A 24,412-nucleotide genomic window follows, 5' to 3' on the forward strand; every position below is an offset into this window, starting at 1 on the left:
CTCACACATGGGAGTTGAAAAATTATGTATGAACTAGTTAAGCTTGTGTAAAAACCAGGAAAGGCTCGCATGTTCCAAACTCGGCCGTGGTAAAAGGCTCCCCTAAACAAGCATTGCAATGATAAGAGGGTCGCGAATTGCTTTTAAAATTCAAATTGTAGTGACCTTCAATAAACCTTACTTGCAGATTCAATATTATGAACTGATACTCGCTCATATCCCCCAGATCCTAATGGTAACAAGAAAAAAAAACTTATATGTATTGTATAGGTGAACCCGCAGAAACACGCAAGTTTCAGAGATCTCTGTGACTGTCTCGAAGGAGGGGAGGGATGTTAGAAATAAACCACGACACCCCAGTACGCCGAACCTACAGGAGCGTCGGCTCGTTGTCGATGTCGGTGCCTTCCTTGCCGCCGCCATGCTTGTCGGTGCCTTCGCTCTAGCGCTCCTTGCTGCGGTGTTGAGGACGCCGATGCACCTCCCACTGCTCCTTGTGTGCAGCAGACGCTCGACGCCATACGCGACCACCTCGACTCCACCACAGCACTCCACCGCCACGCGCAGCCTGCCGACGAGCTCTCCAGCAACATGGTCGACATCTTCAACCTGGCTCTCTTCTTCCTAACCTAGGCTCTCGATACCAATTGTTGGCTTCGCACAGGACAAACACACACGCGGCACCACCACGGCGCGGCACACTGACGCACACGCGACACTATGTGTCGTGGTTTATTCTAACAAGGGATGGGGGCAGGGCGCACCTGCAGCGGAACGAACGACGGCGAGGCTGCCCGGACCCCGGCGGAGGCCTCGGAGATCCCACACGGCTGGTTGGCCGCCGCTGCCGCCGGCGGCTCCGGGATCATCTGGAAGGCGACGCCCCGGCGAAGGCGAGGCGGGGCTCGGGGGCGGCGAGGCAGCGGCCGAGGAAGCAGGAGCTTTGACTGGCCGTCTGATGCGAGGTGGTGGACGTTGAGCTGTCAGATCTGACGGCTGAACGAGGTGGTGGAAACAGACGAAAAGCTTGAAAACAGATCAAAATAAAATCCCAGAAAACAACAGGGTGGATCAAAATATTTCTGTCACATAAGACTTCAAACCATTTACAAGATTAGACAAAAATAATAATCTATATCTGTATCTCTATATTATATCTATATACCTAATATTAAAGAAACAAAATTTTTCTCCATCAGATCTGACGGCTGAACGAGGTGGTGGAAACATATGGAAAGCTTGAAAACAGATCAAAATAAAATCCCAGAAAACAACAGGGTGGATCAAAATATTTCTGTCACATAAGACTTCAAACCATTTACAAGATTAGACAAAGAAAATGACAATATATATCTATACCTCTATATCTATATACCTAATATTAAAGAGGTAAAATTTCTCTCCACCTATTTTTTTATCCGGCTATCCTTAACTAACTTTGTAAATATGTAAAACCGCATATAGCCCTTCTCTTTATATAACTAGGAATCCTAATCCCATCATATCTCTCCGATTTCAGGTGAATAGGAATCTTAATCTAAATAGGAAAAATATAATAATATGGACATCTATGAATCTTAATCTAATTAGATCTCTATGATTCCGAGTAACCGGAGTAGGAATCTTAATCCAAATGCAAAAATATAAGAATAGAAATCTAATAAAGAGAAAACGCGGGTATAATTTTTTTGTTTCGTTTCTTTTCTGTTCTTTTTTCACTTTTTCTGGTTTGTCCGTTTGTACTTGCTCCGAGTTTTGATTTGTACGCTTTTCACTTGGTTGCTAATATGTTCTGATTTTTTCTGACTATTTTCTAGAGTACATTCCAATTTTTGTCACGATTGTTTTCTGCTTGGCTTTGAGTATGTTCAAATTTTTCTCGTGGTTGTTTTTTTACACTAGCTTAACTTTTCAAAATTTGTTTTCATTGTTTTTCATGGTTTTCTCCACCTGGTTTTTTCTGTTCTAATAAACATAATAAGAGTAAAAGATATCCTAATACAATAATGGACAGCTATGAATCAGATCGCTCCGATTTTAGGTGAATAGGAATCTTAATCTAAATAGGAAAAATATAATAATGGACAGCTATGAATCAGATCGCTCCGATTTTAGGTGAATAGGAATCTTAATCTAAATAGAAAAAATATAATAATGGATAGCTATGAATCTTAATCCAATTAGATCTCTCTGACTCTGAGTAACCAGAATAGGAATCTTAATCAAATGCAAAAATATAAGAATAGAAATCTAATAAAGAGGAAACGCAGGTAGAATTTCTTTGTTTCATTTCTTTTCTCTTCTTTTTTTCAATTTTTTTCTGGTTTGTCCGTTTTTACTTGCTTCGAGTTCTGATTTGGACGCTTTTCACTTGGCTGCAAATATGTTCTGATTTATTTCGTGGCTATTTTCTAGAGTACATTCCATTTTTTGTCATGACTGTTTTCTACTTGGCTTCGAGTATATTCAAAAAAAAATTCTCGTGACTGTTTTTGACACTAGCTTGACTTTTCTGATTTTGTTTTCATTGTTTTTCATGGTTTTCTCCACCTGGTTTTTCGTGTTCTAATAAACATAATAAGAGTAAAAACAAACAATAAATAAGAGACCACAACTATTTTAATCTTGGACTCCTTAAGAAACAAAGATTTTTAACATTGAGCTAATTTAATTTTTAACTCGAACTCATGACCCGTGCTACAACTCACTCTCGTCCAATAATGATATGATATCTTATTTTAATACGTATTGGATCCCGTTGCAACGCACGAGTACGTTTGCTAGTAATATTAAAGAGGCAAAATTTCTGTCCACCCATTTTGTGGTCCAACCCTTTCTTATTAACTTTGTGAATATGGAATCCGTCCCAGACAAATCTACATCCCTACTATTTTATTACATAAATATATAGGGTTTCTTAAGGTGAATAGGAATCCTAATCTAAATAGACTCCTCGTGTCACGGGAGACTTCTTGACTAGGAATCCTACTCGAAATAGAAATAGAAAAGGAAATAAAAGTAGAAAGTAAGCAAATATAAATTAGAAAAAGTCTACTTAACCCCCCACCTTTCATACATGGTCTACTTTACCCCCCAACTATGAAACCGTCTGTTTTACCCCCTGAATTTTCCAAAACCGTCTATTTTACCCCCCGGGCGGTTTCTGATAGCGTCCTGCTACAGTAACAACGGGTTTACTACAGCACCATCGGGTTGCTACAGTAATGTTAGGCTTGAAATTCCTTTTTTTATATTTTCGGTGAATCTTTGAAAAATCACAGTAAATCATAGAAAAATCATAAAATAAAAAATCTAATTTTGTTGGACTCCACATAAGTAGATCTACATAGTGAATATATAATACGGTATGCTTTAGTACAAAATTTTTACTGTAGCCTTAGATTAATTGGAAAATCTAATTTTGTCTGTAATTAATTGGAATAATTCATAGCTGTAGCTTCTGTGATCCAATTATGGTGAAATTTTTATGGTACGCTAATTATTGTATGCTTAAACTATAACAAAAATTTCGTACTCATTGGACTATGTATAACTTAGTTATAGATAAATTCTAATTAATTACAGGCAAAATTAGATTTTCCAATTAATCTAAAGCTACAAAAAAAATTTGTACTAAAGCATACCGTATTATATATTCACTGTGTAGATCTACTCATGTGGAGTCCAATAAAATTATATTTTTCATTTTATGATTTTTCTATGATTTACTATGATTTTTTCAAAAATTCACCGAAAATAAATTTAAAAATCAAAACACCGGCACTGTAGCAAACCGCCGTTGCTGTAGCACGCACGCGGTTACTGTAGCAAAAGCGCTGACCGCCCAGGGGTAAAATAGACGGTTTTAGAAAATTCAGGGGGTAAAACAGACGGTTTCATAGTTGGGGGTGAAGTAGACCAAGTATGAAAGGTGGGGGTTAAGTAGACTTTTTTCAATATAAATTAGCAAAGCTATTTTTTTATGATAACAAGAATTGGCCTTCGTCATCGCGTGCATCAGCTCACCGTTCAGCTTTTGCGTCCAGTTCCACGCCTATTAATTAAGAGCAAAAAAATCCGTCCCAGACACATCTACAGCCCTACTATTTCATTACATGAATATAAATCGTAAAACTGAAATCACGAGCAGTTTGTTATCGAATCAAATATAAACAGAAATTGTACATATATATGTGCAATCCTCGACATGACTCTTACTCAAGACGTGTGCTAATAAAAATTAAAATAAATTGTGTCTAGGAGAATGGCACGGAGTCTGACTCCAAGATGTATCGGTTTCCATCGTAACGTACGGGTACGACTTAGATAAAAAATATATCATGGATTTCTTTAATCTATAGCAATGCACGGACAAATTTACTAGTAATATATAATTTACCCGGACATTCCCGACACTCATCCACCCATCAACACAAACACACAACTGTATAGATGCAGGTGGAGGGAAGTGCAAAGGAGGGCCAAGCACCCCCTAATGTTGCTTATGGAATATAGTATCTTCTGCAATTGTTACACTAACTGGCACCCTCTGATGTGTATGTGTATTATACTAATCCATATGTTGGACAATAATGCTCTGTGCAGGGCCATGCTGGGCCTGCGGACGATCCAACAAGCCTCGCGGCTTCTCCATCTCAAAAAAAAACTAGACGCATTCCCCTTCCTCCTCGCCCATTGTGGCTTTCTCCACCGAATTGTTCTTATCCATTTGTTCTGATCCCATCGTAGATGACTTCGATGAGGAACTAGGGGTAGAGGTTGCGATGTCCGTGCGGGTGAGCTTTGCGCACGCTACCAGCCACCAGCACGCCATCAAGCTCCACACATGCGCCATCGAGCTGGCGAGCCTCCACCACGGATGCTCTAGCAAACAGGGGAGGGGAGGAGCTTCATGTGATGCCGCCCACCCGCGAGTTGCCCGCGCCGCCGCCCCACCGGCATCGAGCTCCACAATGATGAGTATCCACCTGCCCATCCAACAAGGTGACATTGCGTTGCAACTGCATGTTCCCAAGTGTATGTTCCAGGTGTTTCAACTATTTCAGACGAATGTTTCATGTTGTTTATCTGGATGTAGCAAAAAATACATCTAGATGTTTCATATGTTGCAATACGGATATAAAAATGTTTCATGTGTCTCGAACGTATGTTGCAAGTGTTTTTTTATATTGCATATGTTTCACACATATGTTGCAAATGTATGTTCTAAATGTTTCAGCTATTTCAGACGTATGCTACATCAAGTGTTTCATATTACAAGTGTTTCATATTTCAGAGGTATGTTCGGAGAGTCACGTGGCGTGCATCTATAGGCGGGCCGTGTGGATTCCCGCGTGCTTGCGCGAAACGGAGCAAGGGCGGGCGGTCTCATGGGTGCGTGGGCATTATGGGCGGGGTGAGTTGTCCGGGCAGCACAGGCGGTCCCTGCCTACGCGCGGGAAACAGAGCATGTGAATCCGAGTGAGCAGGCATTGCGGGCGGGGTGAGTTGTCCGGGCACAGGCGGTCCCTGCCTGCGTACGAGAAACGGAGCATGTGAATTCGAGCGAGCAAGCATTGCGGGCGGGAGTTGTCCGGGCGGTGCAGGCGGTCCCTGCCTGCGCGTGGGAAACGGAGCATACGACACAGCAGGCACGAGCGTCCGGACGCAGGCGTCAGTCTGGATGTCCGGGCGCTGATTGTTTGTTTTTGTCTTAATTATTGACAATGAACCCCCTAGCTATGGTAAATTCCTAGCTCTGCCGCGTCCCTTGGGATGCATCTCTTTGCACATGTTCGGTTAGAGAGTAGTTATCTAGATTCTTTAACTGCTAATAACGATACACCACACAAGGAATCATTGGCTGTGTTTGATTTGGTGCGCAAGCTAAGGGCAACTCCAAGAGACGATGTATATTTGCTTTGAAGCCAAAATTTATATTTTTTTAACAAAAACAGGCCTCCAACAGGTTATGTATCCGGTCTTCCAAAATACGAAGCCATCTATCCCGTGAAATCCGCTATCCAAAGATAGCCTTCCGCGGCGGCTCGCTATTTCTCTTCCCCACGCGAAATTCTGCTTTGCGCTCCCCTTCCCGTGCTGTGGGAGAATTGTTTCCCGCGTGCTGCAGCACGACGCCATCTCCGTACCCTCCCTCGTCCGCGCAGCTGCCTTCAGATGGCCCTTCACCTCCGTCCCCCATCCGTGCGGTTCCCTGCGTCCCTTGCCCTACCGTGCGCCTCCGGACGGGCCTTCCCCGTCGGCACGTCTCCCTCGGACGGACGTTGCCCGGTCTACGCGCCTCCGGACAGTCCTTCTCCATCGGCGAGGCTCCCTCAGTTGACCCTCCCCGTACACGCCGTCGCCGCAGCCAGGTACCATGTCCTTGCCCTTGTGCTCGTCGGTGTGCCTAGTCTCGAACACTCGTTCCCAGCACGTGCGGCAGGCAGCCGCCCCTTCTCCGGCCCTTGCATGTCTCTAATCTGCATGTGTTTCCTCATAATGTCGCATCCATCTGATGGGGCTCCGCCCGCCGTGCGCTGGGAAGACCCCAATTCTGCTTCTATGTACTTGTTCCCTATGTTCCTGGTGGCCGGCGGGTGGGAGCAATTAGAGTCGCCGTCGTTAGCTTGGTTGGAAAATGCGGGGGTTTCTGGGCAGCGGCGGCGAATTATTCCTCCCAATGTCGTGGCCACTGCATTGGCCTCCTTTCCCAACATGAGCTCTGGTGAGTTGGACAGACCTATATGCAATTTTTAAGTTTCTGTGTTGCGATATATAGTTTCTGAAGAATGCATGACCCGTGTTCGAAATGTGTTTGGTGTTGCCACTGAAAGGAAAGTGTTTAGATTTAAATCAATGACATGTTAGACAAAATCACATAATTGCTTCTAGCTACTACTGTACTTGGGACTAAAACAGTCATGCACAATGCTGTTCCAATCATATTCAGAAATCTGAAATGAGCTACATGTGTCCTGAAAGCATTCAACAATTTAAGTGATCTTCTCTTACCTCTGCAACTATATTCCTGGAAGTCATTTCTGCACGGCTAATTGCAAGTTAATTTGGGGCTTAGGTATTTTGATTAGTTGTTCCACAGCTAGGCAATGTTCTGAAGAGAGTATATGCAGAACAAGAGCCTTGATAGCTATGAAAATTGCAGTGAGCTTACTTGACAAAGTTTAGTCATGGACACTCGATACAGAAAGCAAGCATGTAGTTCTTCCGAAGTCCTCAACTTTATATGTCCATGGGAGTCCTATTCTCGCGAGGGTGAAAGCATGTATTTTGAAATTGTTGCTTATCTGGCACGCTTCAGTTTTTCTAATTGCTGAAATCATAATTCAGGTAATGATCTTATATGTTCACAGGTGGCATCGATTCGGAAAGATCTTTCACCAACATGATTACAGGGGTTGCACTCCTGCTGCTTTGTCTGATAATGTCGCGCGTACTAATGAAACACCAACATGTGAGGAGGCCCCAGGAAGTGTGAAAGGGCAGAAAAGGAGCAAAAATTTCACCAAAGACGAGGACTTAATGTTGCTCTCAGCATGGCTAAATGTGAGTTTGGATCCGGTGCATGGAGTTGATCAACCACGCTTGACATGTTGGAAAAGAATATATGATTATTTCCATTCCAACAAAACATTCGCTTCCGATCGAACGCAAAACTCCCTAACGAGTCGTTGGTCCGGTATACTACATGACGTGAACATCTTTGCTGGTTGTGTTTCAAAGGTAGAGGGTAGAAATCAAAGTGGCTTGTCTATCGATGATAAGGTTAGATAGCATACCTTGCCCTTCCAATTGTATATTATGTCTGTCTACCTCGTGCATTCTCGGTGTTATTTGCAGCAAGCAAACGCATTGACCATGTTCACGGAAGAAGACAAGATGCACCAGAATTTCCCGTACATCCATTGCTGGAAAAAATTGAAAGACCAAGCCAAGTGGATCAATAGGAACAACCCGAGTGGAACTCAGTAACCAACACCCAAAAAGCAAAAAACCACTACGAAATCAAGTTCTGCACAACTAGTTTTCAGTAGTAATGTTGATGATAGTCAGCCCACAGTGCCTACGCTCGACAGGCCTGCAGGGAAGAAGAAGAAGGAGAAAGACAAATTACAGCAACGTTCCAGCATCGAAGCATTGGATTATCTGTTGGCGAAAAAGAAAGATGTTGATGTGGAGAAGGAATTGAAGAAACAGGAGAGGGAGTTGAAGAAAGAGGAGAGGTGCCAAAAAGCCCTTGCTTTGCAGGAAGAAAGGTTAAAACTTGACTAAAAAAGTTTGACTTTGAGCGGGATAGAGAAGAAGAAAGAATTATGAATGTTGATACGAGTACTATGTCAGCCGATCAGCAACAGTTCTATGCGCACCTAAAGGCTAAAATACTTGCAAGACAGCTCAAAAATTAGGACCATCTTCTTCAATTTTTAGATTTCCAGCATAGTGTGAGACATGTCTATTTTTGTCACATTTTAGATTTCCAGAATAGTGTGACTAATGTTCTTACATTGTCCCTTGTTATCTGAACTGATATTTGTCTTTGATGTGTACTTTGTAAAGGAGCAGTTTCCATTGAACTATTAAAAGACAGATCAAGTAAATTGAGTGGCGTCCTCATCTCAAAATTAGATTTATTACAATATTTATTACATCAGATAAAGAAGATAGGTCCTCAAACTAATACAAAATGCCTAGATATTGTAATAGTAAATGGAATCATTCAACAATATAATTTGTATATAAATTTGGAAAATTATGCCATAAGTGTTCGATAAGGTTGGCTTGAAGCGTTGTGTGTGTTTCCTTGTCCTTGATCCTTTTGTAATTCTGAATAAATTCATCAAACTCAGGTATATCATCGTGTGATATAGTCACCTTTTCTCCCACATCATCATATCTAAAATCTTTTTCATCAACTCCTTCATCTTCAACAATCATGTTGTGCATAATGATACAGGCTGTCATGATAAATTGAAGCGTATTTTCATCCCACAGACGAGTTGGCCCTTGAACGATGGCAAAGCGAGATTGTAGAACTCCAAATGCTCATTCAACATCCTTCCAACAAGCTTCTTGTGCTCTTGCAAAATACTTCTTCTTATTACCCTGCGGCTCGGGTATGGTCTTCACGAATGTGGCCCACAATGGATATATACCATCTACTAGATAATAACCCATTGTATAATCATTTCCGTTAATTGTATAATTTACCTGTGGCCCTTGACCTTCAGCAAGCCTTGAAAATATAGGAGATCTTTGAAGAACATTTATACCATTGTGTGATCCTGGCATCCCAAAGAATGTATGCCAAATTCAGAGATCTTTAGAAGCAACAACTTCTAGTATAATTGTAGGCTCCTTTTTATGTCCCATATACATACCTTGCCATGCAACAGGAGAATTCTTCCAGCTCCGGTGCATACAATCAATGGAACCAAGCATGCTAGGAAAACCTCTACTCTCACCAATTGCAAGTAATCTAGCAGTATCATGCTCATTAGGCAACCTCAAGTATTAAGGTCCAAATACTTCAACAACAGCTGTGACAAACTTTCTAAGACTTTCTAGAGCAGTACTCTCCTCAATACGGATGTAGTCGTCCATAGCATCAGCTGCTACTCCATAAGCTAACATCTGAAATGCTGCTACCACCTTCTGCAAACAAGATAGTCCTAGGGTTCTGACTGCATTCCTCTTCTACATGAAATAGTCATCATACTCCTCAACAACATTCATTATACGTACAAATACATGATGCCGCATTTGAAACCTGTGGCACCCGATATAAAATTAGCCACAATTGAATGCATGCGCTAAACATAATTGAACAAAATATGAGAAAATTAACCTGCACCTAAAATAGCTTGGCCCATACGTAGGATTATCTGAGAAATAATCTTCATACAGTCTGATGTGCCCCGACAGCCTATCATGATTCAAAACATGATGTACCTCAATAGAACCACGATGGCATGCTGAATTTGTAATGTCTTACACTACTGTCGACGAAATATGGTCGGCATTCTACCTAGGGGTATGCCCAAGGTAGTAGATTATTGGCAGACAGGTGCGCAAGCTACGAATGAGATGATGACGCAAGACAGACACAAGGTTTTATCCAGGTTCGGCCGCCGTGAAGGTGTAATACCTACGTCCTATGTCTGATTGTATTGCTGTATGTAAATGAGATGATTTTTGAGAGGGGTCCCCTGCCCGCCTTATATAGTCTGGGGGACAGGGTTACAGATCTGGAAACTAATCCTAACTAGTTACAATTGTCATAGGTGGCCGGATAAGGATTCCTATTCTAACCGACCAGGATCTTGCTTGATCTCCAAATCTACCTTGATTCCTTACACGGGACTCCGAGCAGATCGGTTGGGCCACACGTCGTCTTCTAGTGGGCTGGACCCCCTAGTCCGGGCCGGCCCAATCCTAGTCATAAGGGTATAGGGGTTAATACCCCCATAGCTAGTCCCTGAGCACCATGTATTATGTTGCGACACGCCGTTTGATCTTCTTCAGCTAATGCAGTCTGTCTTCACATCATCTCCAACTGATTGAAACATTGACCAAGCAAATGTGCCAGTATTCTGGTCAGCACAGAGAGCAGTAGACCACGATTATAGCCAAAGATTCCGGTTGTCCGAAGAATGTATGGTGCTCTAAAGAAAAAAGAAAAAGATTTCTTTCCTGATCAAGTGTGCCCACTTGTATTTCTGAAAAGAAATATAAGTGACCCTTGTACAATAGTAGTTATGGCCAACAGTCAGAGCATAGGGGTCAATAAAATAAACGCATTCACCGTAAGGTGAAGTGTGCCCACTTAGTCCCCGAGCCTGGTAGTAGGTGATGTAGGCACGTGGTGCCAGGGTCTAAAAAGAATTCCCAGTTAAGTTGAGAATCTAATCATCGTACAAGCGATACGAGCTGCATCGGCAGGTGCATCGTATCGATGTAGTCCCCGAGCTTGCTGGAAGGCGAGGTATCAGCCTTGTAGCAAGGTCCAAGTGAGAAAAAAATAAATGCCTCTCAAATGTATGTGAGTACAAATCATATATAGCCGAGGAGAGCGGTCCCCGAGCAATGGTCGAAGAGTGGTCGGGGCAGTCCCCGAGCATAGCATAGGGAAAACAATGAATCCCCGAGAATAACCGTAGTCGAGACAGTCCCCGAACACAAAGGTAATCGGGACAATCCCCGAGCACGAGGGCGGTCGAGACAGTCCCGAGCACGAGAGTGGTCGGAACAGTCCCCGAGAATGATGGTGGTCAGAATAGTCCCCGAGCACAAGGATAGTCGCGACAGTCCCCGAGCACGAGGGTGGTCGCGACAGTCACTATGCACAAAAAGTGTGGCAAAAAACCATATGCCACTTTTACTATTATTTTATGTATTTATTTATTTATTTGTTCTGACAAGTCCAGTCTAACACATCTGGTCAAAAAAGTAGACGGGTATAGTACGTCATACTGCCTTTTTATCTTGTCAAGCAAACAGTTGCGTGGCACCTATCAGTAGGTGCGTCAGCGTGGGCCCTCCCACACTGGCAACGAAGAGGCGCATATATTGGCGTAGATCTCGAGGCTGAGTAATACTACAAACATGAAAACAACCGTCTGCGGCGCGTGCGCACGTCCCCCAAGAATCCCAGGCAGACAAAACAGCATAACTCTTGGGTTAAATACGGTATATGATAGGTCAGTTACTATTTACTGAACCCCATTGCCATTCGCAACCGTAGCTTTCTTCTTCCTCTCACCAACCAACCCTAACACATCTGAAATCGCCACCAATCAATCCGCCACTGCTTCGACTGTCGCCTCTGCTAATCCCCCGCTGCTGTTGAAGATCAGAACACTCCCCGTTCACCAGCAAGGCCAGAGTCATGGTGAAAAGTGATGCATAGAAGAAAACAGGGGTCATGGCGAAGGAATGGTGGAAGTCGAAAAGCAATGAGCAGACCATTGAAGACCTCATCACCATGGGGGTACTCCACAATAAGGAGCTCGCAGGATGGCATGCGCCGGAGGGTGAGGGGTACCCCGATCCACAACCAGGTGAGATCGTGGTGTTTGAGGATTTCTTTAAACGGGGATTTGGAGTTCTGGTACATCCGTTTCTTCAGGGGCTCTGTCTTTACTACGAGATTGGGATTTGCAATCTGCATCCCAACTCGATCCTCCTTGTTGCCACTTTTATTCATCTGTGCAAAGCGTATGGCAGCTTCTAGCCCCATTTCAATTTTTTTCGCCATCTTTTCTGTCTGCGGAAGAAAGGAAGCGGTGGTTCGAAGATAGCCGGAGGTGTATACCTCAACCTCCGTGACAGCATGAAAGCCCAGTACCTGCACTACCCATGGAACACGTCACTCGACGACTGGTACAAAAAATGGTTCTACATCCGCGAAGAGCCGAACACGATCACGTTGTGCGACGCGGGCTACATTCCGGAGAAGAGGACAAGCTGGTCGGAGAAACCCGAGCATCTTGGACAAATCCTAGAAATATTTGGAATGATCCCATGGAAAAAACTGGATGGTCCGAGCATGGTCGGGAGTTTCATCAGCCAACGGGTTTAGCCCTGCTAGAGGAGGGTACATCCTGGCTATGAGTATCAAGGGAGCGCAGACCCGACAAGGACGAGGCAGAGGGCGCTTGACAAAATCGAAGCCAAAGCTAGAATTGGCGAGCTATTTAACTTAGCCGATCCAAATTATGCCAGATTGAACGACATCGAGCATGCTTTCAAGCTTGCCCGACCTCCCCCAAAGGTAACTCATCTTGCTGCATACCCGTAGTCTTATATTGTGGTAGGGTTAGTGGAAACTTACTGTGTTCCCTCCCTTTTGTTACCAAGGTTAATGGTTGGGATAGAGCGATAGTGTTTGTGTCGCCACCCCCTAGAGTAGAGTGGCCACAAGGAGCTGATCCCACCACCCAGACCAGCATCGAGATCGAGGACGAGGACGTTGACTGGGCGGAGCTCGGAGCTAGAGAGGAGGCAGCGGCCAAAGCTGCTGGTAAGCGACCGGCTGCCCCCAAACAGTTGAAGAAAAGATCGGTAACCACCCTGCTCATCGGGAGAGCGCTAAATATTAATGAGCCCGAGGAGGACCCGGGGGAGAACCCGGCCAGCAAGCGTCGGTAGGCGATTTTTGCCTGGTCGGACGATGACGCAGAGGAGGGAGAAGATGCAGACACCTTTCAACTTGTCCCTCGAAAAAGGAGGTAGCAACTGGAGTCGATGGAGCAAGGTGGGTCCTCCGCGCCTGTGGGACCCACATCACTGACGGCGGTGAGGGATGCTGCCGGGTTGACCTCGGTTGTACCTAGGCAAGGAACGCGACTGGCGACAGGAGCGACAACTCAGCTGAGCACGCCACCGACCACTACAACACGAAGGACAAGTGGTGGAGGGGTTGAGCACCAAGGCCCAGCGATAGTGCTAGACCAGGAGTCATCCACACAGCACGTGGAGCAAGTATGGCCAAAGAGACATGCCTTCTCCACATCATTATGTGCTTCCAACATGTAAGTATTTGTAACCTTGATGTAAGTTAGCAATTTGCATTTAATATGATTGCCTTCTAAACTTATCTCGGATGTACTAGCTCGGCGTCCATAGAAAGTCCAGACCAGCTAGCCAGAAGTGGCGTGGCGCCGCCAATAAGTATAGAGCAGACTAACCAGTAGCCGACCACCGAGGAACCCATAGTAGAAGATCCATCGGGGCCTCAGCAAGCGAGCAGTCAGACAACAGTCCCCGAGCAGGTGGTCGAGGGACCAGCCCAGCCGGGCAAGAGTGCTCAGAGCGCTAAACCTGCTAAGGGCAACACCTCAGCGTCGAGGGTAATAGAGCAGACCGAGGTGCAGCGGCCGGAGGTGAGAGCACAGACCACATTTACCGATGCTGTAGCTCTTGGGAAGGCTGTGGTGATCACAGATGCTGTTGACGCCGGGCCAGCACCAAGACCTAAAGAAGAGCGCGAAGAGGATGAGGTGGAGGAGGTCCTAGGCCATCCGCAAGACAAGCAACAACATGTTTATGTGTCGTGTTGGTGGAACGACCAATGGGTTGTCCGTGAGGAAATACCGGAGGTTGAAGAAACAAAGAAAGTTGAACGGGTTGTTATAGAGGTGCAGGTAAGCTTTGCTTCACCCCCTGGTCTTGCGGTCTAGTCATAGTTGTCTTACTTAGCTATCTGCACATAGGACTTAATGAAGACCACAAGGTACCGCAAGAAATGCTTCAACCAGATCGAGGGGATCGTTGCAAACAACAAGGAGCTGACGGTGGAGGTGGACCGCTTGCGCCAGCGACTTGAAGCCGCTAATCATGAAAAGATGGTGCAAGATTCCTAGAACCAGAACCTAGTCATCCAGCTCAGTAAGAAAGAGCAGGAAAGAACAAGTAAGTAGCCATTTTATCATACCGACTACTGACAAGTGCTATTGCGTTGTTGGTAGTAACAGCTGTAGTGCATGCTTAGAAGCTGAAGTGATCCATCTCCGAGAGGAGAACAGTCGTGTGTTCGGGGAGTGTGATCGCCTAAACGAGGAGAATAGAAAACTAGCGCAAGACCAGTTGCAGCTCTGGGACCACACGACCAAGATGACAGAGGAGCTGAAAGGTTAGTTGTCCAACCGCCTTTGCTCATTTTTGTTGCCTACCGTAGTTTGGCGTGGTCTAATGTCTTAACGGCGTGTGCGGTTTGCAATTATAAAAATCAATGCAAAGAAGCATCTGGAGGCCATGATGAAAGACCATGATGGCTGGAAGGCGCAATGCCAAGAGATCACCAAGGACCATGACACTTGGAAAAGCCGGTGCCAGGAGGTGGCAAAGGGCATTTTGTCGGTCCTTAACCTCATCGATCCGGCGCTAGCAGAAGATGTGCCAAGGACGCCATAGCTGGGATTGATCGAGATATGCCAAAGGGCATGGGGATGGTTCTAGGGGTTCGTGAAGGAGGCGGGGGAGTATGCAGGCGCACATGTGCTAAGCATGGTACGTGCTCACTACCCCCTGATCGATCTCAAGCGCCTGGAGGCTGGATACCCGAAGGAGGTAGATCCAGACAAGGCCGAGGAGCTACGGATGACCCAGCTGGACTTGTCGGTGAAAATAATTGGTGATATTAACCTGTGTGGAGGTGCGACACCACCCGTACAAGGAATGCCATCAACAAGTCAGCTGGGAGTGCCGTCATCTTTAAGCCAACCGGCGAAGCCTGCGGTCTTGACCAACCAGGCATCGGCGGGGCCATCTTCTTCAGCTCGATCAATGCCAGAGTCCCCGAGACCCGAGCACGATGTCAGGCCTAGCGAGCAGCAGGCGCCATGTGCCCCGACTAGCCAATAGTGTAGGCTATAGCTGTAGAAGAAGATGTAGTTGGGTTATTATAAACTTGGACCTTTTCAGGCAAGCTTGTAATAACGTAACTGTATATCAACATAAGCTTGTTTGTTTTGTAGAAAACATGTTTAAGCTCGAATATCGTGTTGATGTAACTAAGTTAGAACGTGTTGGTGTTTTGTTTAGTTGTACCAGTTTAGTCGACACGTCATCCTAAAAGGTTTGTATGGCCCTGGTTTGTCTTGTGGTCGGAGTGTGGGGTGCGTAGCTTGTGCACACGTAGAAACACACAAGTCAAACCAGAGAGCACCTGTCGATCACCCGTAGCGTAGAGAGCGGATCCCATGCACACGTTGGGAGGAACCGGAGACAGGGCCTGCTCTGAGAACCCGAGAAGGAATGGTGGTCGGTTTTAGCTGGTAAAGTTAGAATAACAATAGACTTCGATGTGACACATTAGAGTGGTCGGAGAAATCATAATAGCTTTATTGAAATAAATCAAAAGTACAAGAGGGGTACATATCTTAGTAGCTAAGCATAGAAACGCCTAAGCTTGTTGATGTGCCAGGAATTGGGTACGTCTGTGCTGTCTAGGCGAGCTAACCTGTAAGATGTAGGGCGTGTAACCTCCTTGATCATGAAGGGTCCTTCCCATGGTGTTGCGAGTTTGTGGACACCAACCTGATTTGTCTTCCACTTTAGGACCAGGTCCTCGACCATGAAGAGCCGCTCCTTGACGTTCTTGTTGTAGTACCTGCGCAAAACAGCAAGGTATTTGGCTATACATACGCAAGAATTGAGCCGCTTCTCTTCTGCACTATTCACTTCTAGCTCCCACACTTCATTGGCCTTGTCTTCGTCGAAGTTCTCTACCCATACTGATCTGAAGGCTATATCTGCTGGGAGCACTACCTCAGCGCCATAAACCATAAAGTATGGTGATACACCGGTATTGTGACTGGGCTGGGTTCTGAGACCTCAGACCATGGCTGGTAACTCTTTGAGCCATCTTCTAGTAGCTTTGTCATTCTCTCTGTACATACTCTTCTTAAGTGCGTCTAGGATCATACCATTTGCCCGCTCGACCTGTCCATTAGCTCTAGGGTGTGCCACCGAGACGTATTTTACTACTATGCTCCTTTCATCGCAGAAGTCCCAAAAAACGTTCCTGGTGAACTGAGTACCCAGATCAGTGATGATGCTATTGGGTATGCCGAAGCGGTGGATGACCTGGTCAAGGAACGCGACAGCCTTTTCTGAAGATGCCTTGACCAGGGGCATGTACTCTATACACTTGGAGAATTTGTCGATCAGCACAAAAACGCATGTAAATTTTCTAGGGGCTAGTTTGAAAGGCCCGATCATGTCCAGTCCCCAGCATGCGAAGGGCCAAGAGGCTGGTATAGTCTAAATCTCATGTGTTGGTACATAGATTCTCTTGGTGAAAAACTGACAACCTTCACAATGGCGGACTAGCTTCTCTGCATCGGCTACGGCTGATGGCCAATAGAACCTTGCTCAGAAAGCCTTGCCAACCAGCATTCTCGAGGCCACGTGGTTGCCGCAGGAGCTGGAGTGGATTTTGTCTAGGAGATGTTCACCATCCTCCTAGGTTATACACTTCATCAAGATTTCCTCCTTCGCATTCTTGCACCACAGTTTGCCATCAACGAGCAGATACTGCTTACTGCGACGCATCAGGCATTCATTTTCTGTCTGATCGATGTAACCGCTACCATCTGTCAGGTACTTGATGAAAGGTACTCTCTAGTTAGGCTTCTTAATGGTCGAAGGTGGTTTGGTGGTGTTTGATGCCAGAACCGTAGCCACCAATGGCTGGTCTGGAGGCTTGTCGACCGCGGGATCTCCTTCTTTGATGGAGGGCGTGAGCAGGTCTTGAACAAATATGCCATGTGGGACTTTGGCTCAGGATTATCCTAACTTTGACAGCGCATCTGCTGCTTGATTTTTGTCCTAGACCACATATGTGTACTCGATGCCATAGAACTTGCCTTCCAGCTTTCTGATCGCTTTGTAGTATACGTCCACCTTTTCACTGGTCGTATCTCAGTCCTTGTTGAGTTGGTTGATGACCAGAGCCAAGTCTCCATAGACATAGAGACACTTGACACCGAGCTCGACCGTAATGCACAGACCGTGTAGGCATACTTCGTACTTGGCGGCGTTATTAGACATCGGGAAATAAATCCTGAGGACATATCAGAGCTGCTTCTGAACATCCTTCACCTTTTTGGGTGGCTTTATGTCCAAGACAGCTTTTACTTTCTCTGGGTTAGGGCGTATGCCGTCGTGACTGACGGCGTTGCCGAGCAGTATACCAGATGGAACACCAAAGATGCACTTCTTGGGTTTAATTTCCATTGGAATGTGTTAAGGGCTGCAAAGGTATGCTCTAGGTTATCAACAAGGGTGTATGCTTCCTTGGTTTTAACAACTACATCGTCAACATAAGCCTCGATGAGGTTGTCTTTTATCTCGTCTTTGAGGCAGGCCTGTATGGCGCGTTGGTAGGTAGCCCCAGCGTTCTTGAGCCCAAATGACATGGTCATGTAGCAGTAGGCACCGAAGGGCGTGATGAAGGATGTCTTGATTTGGTCGCCCTTTTTGAGAGCGATCTGGTGATAACCAGAGTAGCAATCAAGAAAGGAAAGCAGCTCGCAACCGGTAGTTGAATCTATGACCTCGTCTATGCGAGGTAAGCCGAAGGGGTCTTTAGAGCAGTGTTTGTTGAGATCGGTGTAATCAACGCACATTCTCCATTCCTTATTCTTTTTGCATACAAGAACCAGGTTGGCTAACCACTCCGGATAATACACTTCTTTGATAAATTTGGCTGCTAAAAGCCGTGTAACTTCTACCCTAATAGCCTCCTTTTTGTCATGAGCGAACCATCGTAGCTTCTGCTTGATGGGTTTGACCATGCCATCGACATTTAAGGAGTGCTCAATCAAGTTTCGAGGTACACCGGGCATGTCAGTGGGTTTCCATGTGAACACACTCATGTTGCTCCTCAAGAACCTGACGAGCGCGTCTTCCTATTTAGGATCCAGGTTGGCCTCGATAAGGGCCATTTTGCTGGGATCATCGTCGACCAGTTGGATTTCTTTGTGCTCATTGGACTTGATGTTCTTGCATGGGGCCTCGAGCTCTGGGATCTCTAGGTGGTCGGCTGGGGTCTGCTTAGCGTCGAGCGTGGTCTTGGCCATGCGAATAGAGAGGTCGTGAGCCTCTGCTATTTTGAAGCTGTCATCCTCGTAGGTGTAAGCTACGTATATGTTGCCCCTGAGAGTTAGAACCCCCTTCTCAATAGGCATCTTGAGCACCAAATACCTATAGTGAGGTATGGCCATGAACTTGGTGAGCGCTGGTCGGCCAAGGATAGCATGGTAGGTGCCTTTGAAGTCGACGACCACGAAGTTGACGTAGTCGGTGCGGATATGGTCTAGGGTACCAAATTGTACATGTAGCGTGATCTGCCCGAGAGGCGTGGAGCTCTGTCCAGGGAGAACACCCTAGAACTGTGCCTCATATGGCTTGAGATCAGCCTAGGTTATCTTCAGGGCTGGCAAACTATTCTTGAATAGTATATCGATGGAACTGCCGCCGTCAATCAGCACTCTATCGAACTGAACCTTGTTGATACAAGGATCAAGAACCAGAGAAAAATGCCCTGACTCAGGTATTGTAGCCCATTGGTCCTTTCTGCTGAAGGAGATCTCGCAGTGAGACCAAGGAGGGAGCCGCGGATCGGCGATGAGGTTATCGGGATTAGCCACGTTCAAGCAAGCGCGGGCGAGCAGCTTGCGCTCTCGTTTGGTCTCGATGGACACTCTGCCCCCAATGATGGTGTGGACGCGGTCGGTTGGTTTGATGTACTTGTGACGGGGATCTGCGTCTTCATCATCGTTATCCTCGTTACGCTGCTCCCCTGCGTCGTTAGGCTTGTCGGATTTATCCGGAGCCTGTTGGCGTGTGTAGATGGATTTGAGAACATGGCAATTCTCCATGGTATGGTTTGACTTGGGATGGAGCTGGCAGAGTCCTTTCAATGCTTTGGCGTAGTCTTCTTCGTAGTTGTGACGTCTGCCACCTTTTTTAACGATGTTGACTTCGCCGTCATCTTTCCGAGCATGCTTGCCCCTGTAATCGTCACGGTGATTACGCCGCTGATTACGCTGGTCGTGGTGGTCGCAAAAGTCATTGCGCTGATTGCGACGATGAAAATTGTCCTTCCGACCACGGTTGCCGCGGTGGTCGTCGTGGTGTGGGGGATGGTCGGAGCGTGGAACCCTTGCTGCTTCTTCGATGATTATCTTTTTAGCATCATCGGTGTCCGCATATTTTTTAGCAGTAGCTAGGAGCGCTGTGACCAATTCAGGTCTTTTGCGGAGGAGCTTGTCCCTTAGGGCATCGTGGAAGCGGAGACCAGTGATGAAAGCTTCAATTGCCTCATTGTCAGAGATTGATGGGACCTTGATGCGCATCTCCGAGAAGCATCAGACGTATTTGCGCAGTGGCTCATCTTTGTGATCTCGAATCCGCTGTAGATCATATTTGTTGCCGAGTTGTTTGCAAGTAGCAATGAAGTTGTCGATGCATGCTTGCTTGAGCTCTTGCCAAGAATCAAAGTAGTTTGCTAGCAAGCTGACCAGCCATTGGTGGCCTGCATGGCCGACGACGACTGGGAAGTAATTAGACATGATGTGCTCATCAACCATGGTTGATCTGCATGCGGTTTCGTAGAGCATGACCCATAACTCGGGGTTCTCCTTGCCGTCGTACTTCTAGAGTTTTTCGAGCTTGAAGTTTTTTGGCCACACGACTTGGCGAAGGTGAGGAGTAAACTGCTTCAAACCCGAAGGGCCATGGGTAGTATCATATTCCATACGGCGATAGCTTTCATGGGATGCACGATCGTTGGCTCTTTGGTTAATGCGATCACATAGATCGTGTTCTCCGAGGTAATGGCGGAGATCGTTATTGCCATCACGGCGATCCCGATTGCCATCCTGGTTGACCCCACGACCATAGTTATCACGGCGATTATCGCGGTTGTCTCATCGATTATTGTCCCGGTTGTCGCAGCGGTTGTCGTCCCGGTAGTCGTGGCGGTTGTCGTCCCGACCACCATCATGACCACCATTTCTGCCTTGACGGCTATCTGGTGGGTCGTTGTTGCGTGAGCCACGTTGGTTGGGTGGCTGTGAGCGACTTGAGTACTGGCGGCTGCGGCTTGATTCGACTGAGACGGACGGAGCTCGGGCTTGGTTTGCAATCTCTACGGTCTAGGCTATAGCAGCCGTCAGGTAAGCTTGTACATCATCATGAATTGCCTGGATTTCTGGGGTATTGGGTAGTCGTTGCATTGTTGCCATAGCAACAGCTACGTTGGCGCTTGGAGTCCTGAAGACCTGCTTTTCCGCTACCCTATCAAAGGCATTGTTGAGATCGCGTGGCTAGAACCTTATGCGTTGTGCCTCCTCTTCTGCCTCGACTTTGGCTTGTCTGCGATTAAACCGATCAATATTGCGTGCTTCACGTGCTAGCCTTTCTTGTTCTATTTCACCAACTGCCGGTGGTTTGTCATTACTAACGACATTGATCAAGTCTCCTCGCCTTGGTGGGAAAGATGGGAATCGTGGGAAACCCGGGGAGTGGTCTGGGATATCCAGATCATATTCAACTTCTTCATTGTCACAACGCTGAAGCTCAGTGTGGACGGAGCTAATAGATACGATGCTGGACGGGGAGCTTGAACCGCCCTCTTGAACTGTGTGGACCGATCCTTCTTGATACTCTTCGATCCAAACCATGTTGACGAAGTTGCGTGGCTTTGGGCGAGGTCGATGTATAAAACCCAGATCTAAGCAGCATTGTATATTGTGCGCGTAGTTGGAAGCAGTGTTTCGCAGGCCATAGGGCTGAGCCTGGTAATTCTCCATCAAGGCTTCGCACTCGGAGAGCCGAAGACCCATTGCGGGGGCTGGTCGGCGACGAACAGAGCACCCTTCAGGAGTAGACGTGACCATGAGATCCATACCGAGTCGTGCAGGACGACTGGCCCGAGCTGGTCGGGTAGATCTGTTGTGGGTAGTGGTTACCTGCTCGGTAGGTTGATTTTGAATCGAATCTACCAGAGCTAGGGTTTCAGCAAGCTTGGTGTCGGCCCGATCGATGGAGTCGAGCAGGTCAGTGTTGTCGATCCGCCTCCCTTTGTAGTGAGGAAGCGAACGACGGGTTGTCGGCGTGGCTGAAGACGATGCTGGTGTGGCCGGAGCCAAGTCCAATGCGGTTGGAGCTGTAGCTGATGCCGGTGAAGCAGTGGTCGACGTAGATTGGATCCGCGCCTCCTCCATGGTCATGGCGATGAAGTTGTCGGAGCTAGTGGTCCAGGTGATCTGGCCGATGGTGAACGTGAGGCCGTTCGGCGTAGCCATGGAACCAGGGATGATGACCATCTTGTTCGTCTGGGGAGCAGTACGCACACCCCCCTACCTAGCACGCCACTGTCGATGAAATATGGTCGACAGTCTACCTAGGGGTATGCCCAAGGTAGTAAATTATCGGCAGACAGGTGCGCAAGCTACGAATGAGATGGTGACGCAAGACAGACACAAGGTTTTATCCAGGTTCAGCCACCGTGAAGGTGTAATACCTACGTCCTGCGTCTGATTGTATTGCTGTATGTAAATGAGATGATTTTTGAGAGGGGTCCTCTGCCCGCCTTATATAGTCTGGGGGCAGGGTTACAGATCTGGAAACTAATCCTAACCAGTTACAATTGCCATAGGTGGTCGGATAAGGATTTCTATTCTAACCGACTAGGATCTTGCTTGATCTCCAAGTCTGTCTTGATTCCTTGCGCGGGACTCCGAGCAGATCGGTTGGACCGCGCGTCGTCTTCTAGTGGGCCAGACCCCCTGGTCCTGGCTGGCCCAATCCTAGTCGTAAGGGTATAGGGGTTAATACCCCCACAACTACGTGTGCCGCCGCAATATAAAGTTCATCGTCATCACGACGAATCCATCATTTCATTCAATACATCTTCCAAATCCATTATAGACCTTTGATTAGGAGAATCCCAGGAATTTGTTCGAGCACCTACACAAGGGTTGAAAAACAAGATGTTTGGTAATTATTTCCCATGCAATGTTACAACATCAATCCACTCATCAGATAATGTGACCTAAATAAACATTTCAAGCAAGAATTAACACCAGAACACCATGCATAAACATCGTACATCTCAAGGTCGTCAGTGTTTGCATCTCTGTTCTAACGAAATATAAGAAACTAATTTAGTGTTAGAAAACTTACTTGACAGAACAGGGCAACGTATGATAGAACAGATGGCGGGGAACTCTGATCTCGTGGTGCAGCCTGAAGTTGAAACCTGGAACGCTGGTCTGAAGTTGAAACCTAGAGGCCACAGAGTTCTATTCTCGCGGGAGAGACGCAGTCCATGGAGTCCTATTCTCGCGAGGGAGAAACAGTTCGCAGGATCCAATTGTTGCCACAAAACTAGGATCGGTTGGGATTTGGATGACAGGTATGTTGACTTGGCTTGTTTTCAAATATAGAAGAGCCAAAATAGCTAGGCTGTTGTAGAGTCCTCTTTTTTTTTATGACTTTTCTATTTTACACAATGGCTAAACACAAGGAATTTGGCTAGCTATTTTTAGATGAACTCTTGGAGTTGCTCTAATGGAGCCCCCTAATTTTAACTACTTTTACCGATTTTATGGCCATTATCTTGTTGAATCACGATTTGGCTACACAGCCTTCTCCTTCGACCACGCACGCCTTAGCTTAATTCATTTCAGTGACTGAAGTAATCCAAATCTATGGAGGTAATAAAGGCGTGAAATTTCTAGTCTAGTCACAAGTCCACATTTGAATTAATAAGATGATATACCATGAGATAAAATTGTTGGGAACTAACGAACTATATATCTCAAAGTTACAACTTATATACAAGTAAAATGTGAGGATTCATTCGCTTGCACTTTGAACTTCCTTTTAGATGGAATGGTTATATATATTTTTTTACTCGAAAACATGTTAACCATCGTTAGGTAATTGATCTAAGATACGGAGTACTACTTAAGAGCAGGCAGCGTTTTTACCGCTGATGATAAAAGGCAAATAAATAAACGGTGGAAGGCTGGAAGCTATAGTACTGTAGTACAGAGTATATCACCATTGCTGTCCATGCATAACGAAAGGGCGAACGAGATGCCGGTCTGCGAAACGGGTGACCCTGACCCCTGGGCCCTGCCCGACTCGATCGCTGCCGAAGTGATGTCTAGCCCGACCGGAGGGAGGTGGTGGTAGCCGGCGCGCCGCAGGCAGGAGAGCACACCACAGACTTTTCTATATAAATATTCCGGTTCCGGTGGGCCTCAGCAACCACAGCTAGCTAGCCCACGTTTCCATCGTGCAGCGCGGCGGCTGGTTGGCGTGGCGTGTGGCGTGAGTGACCGGCCGCCCGCCCGCCGCGCTGGCCGATGGATACTGCTGCCTGGTCAGCCTGGATATGATACCACAGATAGACAGACAGCAGCTCCCCCGGGCTGGCTTGCTGCTCACTAGAACAGCAGGCGCCCTACAATGATTTGTAAACAAAAACCAATTTATAAATGACAAATATGGATAAGACATCAAGCATAGGCATGATCACTATCACTATTGTACCAATACCCAAGATCAAGGATGTGATATCATTAGATACATAGCACAAAATATATAAGTATCACGTATAGTACAGTTTGTGCCCTGCCATCGTTGTTCCATGCCATGTTCGCTTGGCTGATAAGCCATGACTGAAAGTACTGTTGGCTGATTTATTGTGAGAGAAAAATATTATTCGTTGGCTGAAAAAGTACGGCTTATAAGCCAAGCGAACATGGCGCTATTCATCCATACATTATACAACCATTCATTACAAGCATAACCACTCTATCGAGTCGTACATCACAGTTCATGGTCAGAATTCATGACCGCAGCCATGAAGTTT

General features: G+C 46.3%; 2 pseudogenes; one reads left to right on the forward strand and one right to left on the reverse strand.

Annotated features, from left to right (window-relative positions):
* Positions 1–6,501: 6,501 nt before the first annotated feature.
* Positions 6,502–8,426, forward strand: LOC136510456 (glutathione S-transferase T3-like; annotated as a pseudogene).
* A 307-nt stretch (positions 8,427–8,733) lies between these two features.
* Positions 8,734–24,194, reverse strand: LOC136510457 (protein ALP1-like; annotated as a pseudogene).
* Positions 24,195–24,412: the final 218 nt, after the last annotated feature.

The sequence above is a fragment of the Miscanthus floridulus genome, chromosome 16, assembly GCF_019320115.1.
Source record: "Miscanthus floridulus cultivar M001 chromosome 16, ASM1932011v1, whole genome shotgun sequence".
In the NCBI taxonomy this organism is placed as follows: domain Eukaryota; kingdom Viridiplantae; phylum Streptophyta; class Magnoliopsida; order Poales; family Poaceae; genus Miscanthus; species Miscanthus floridulus.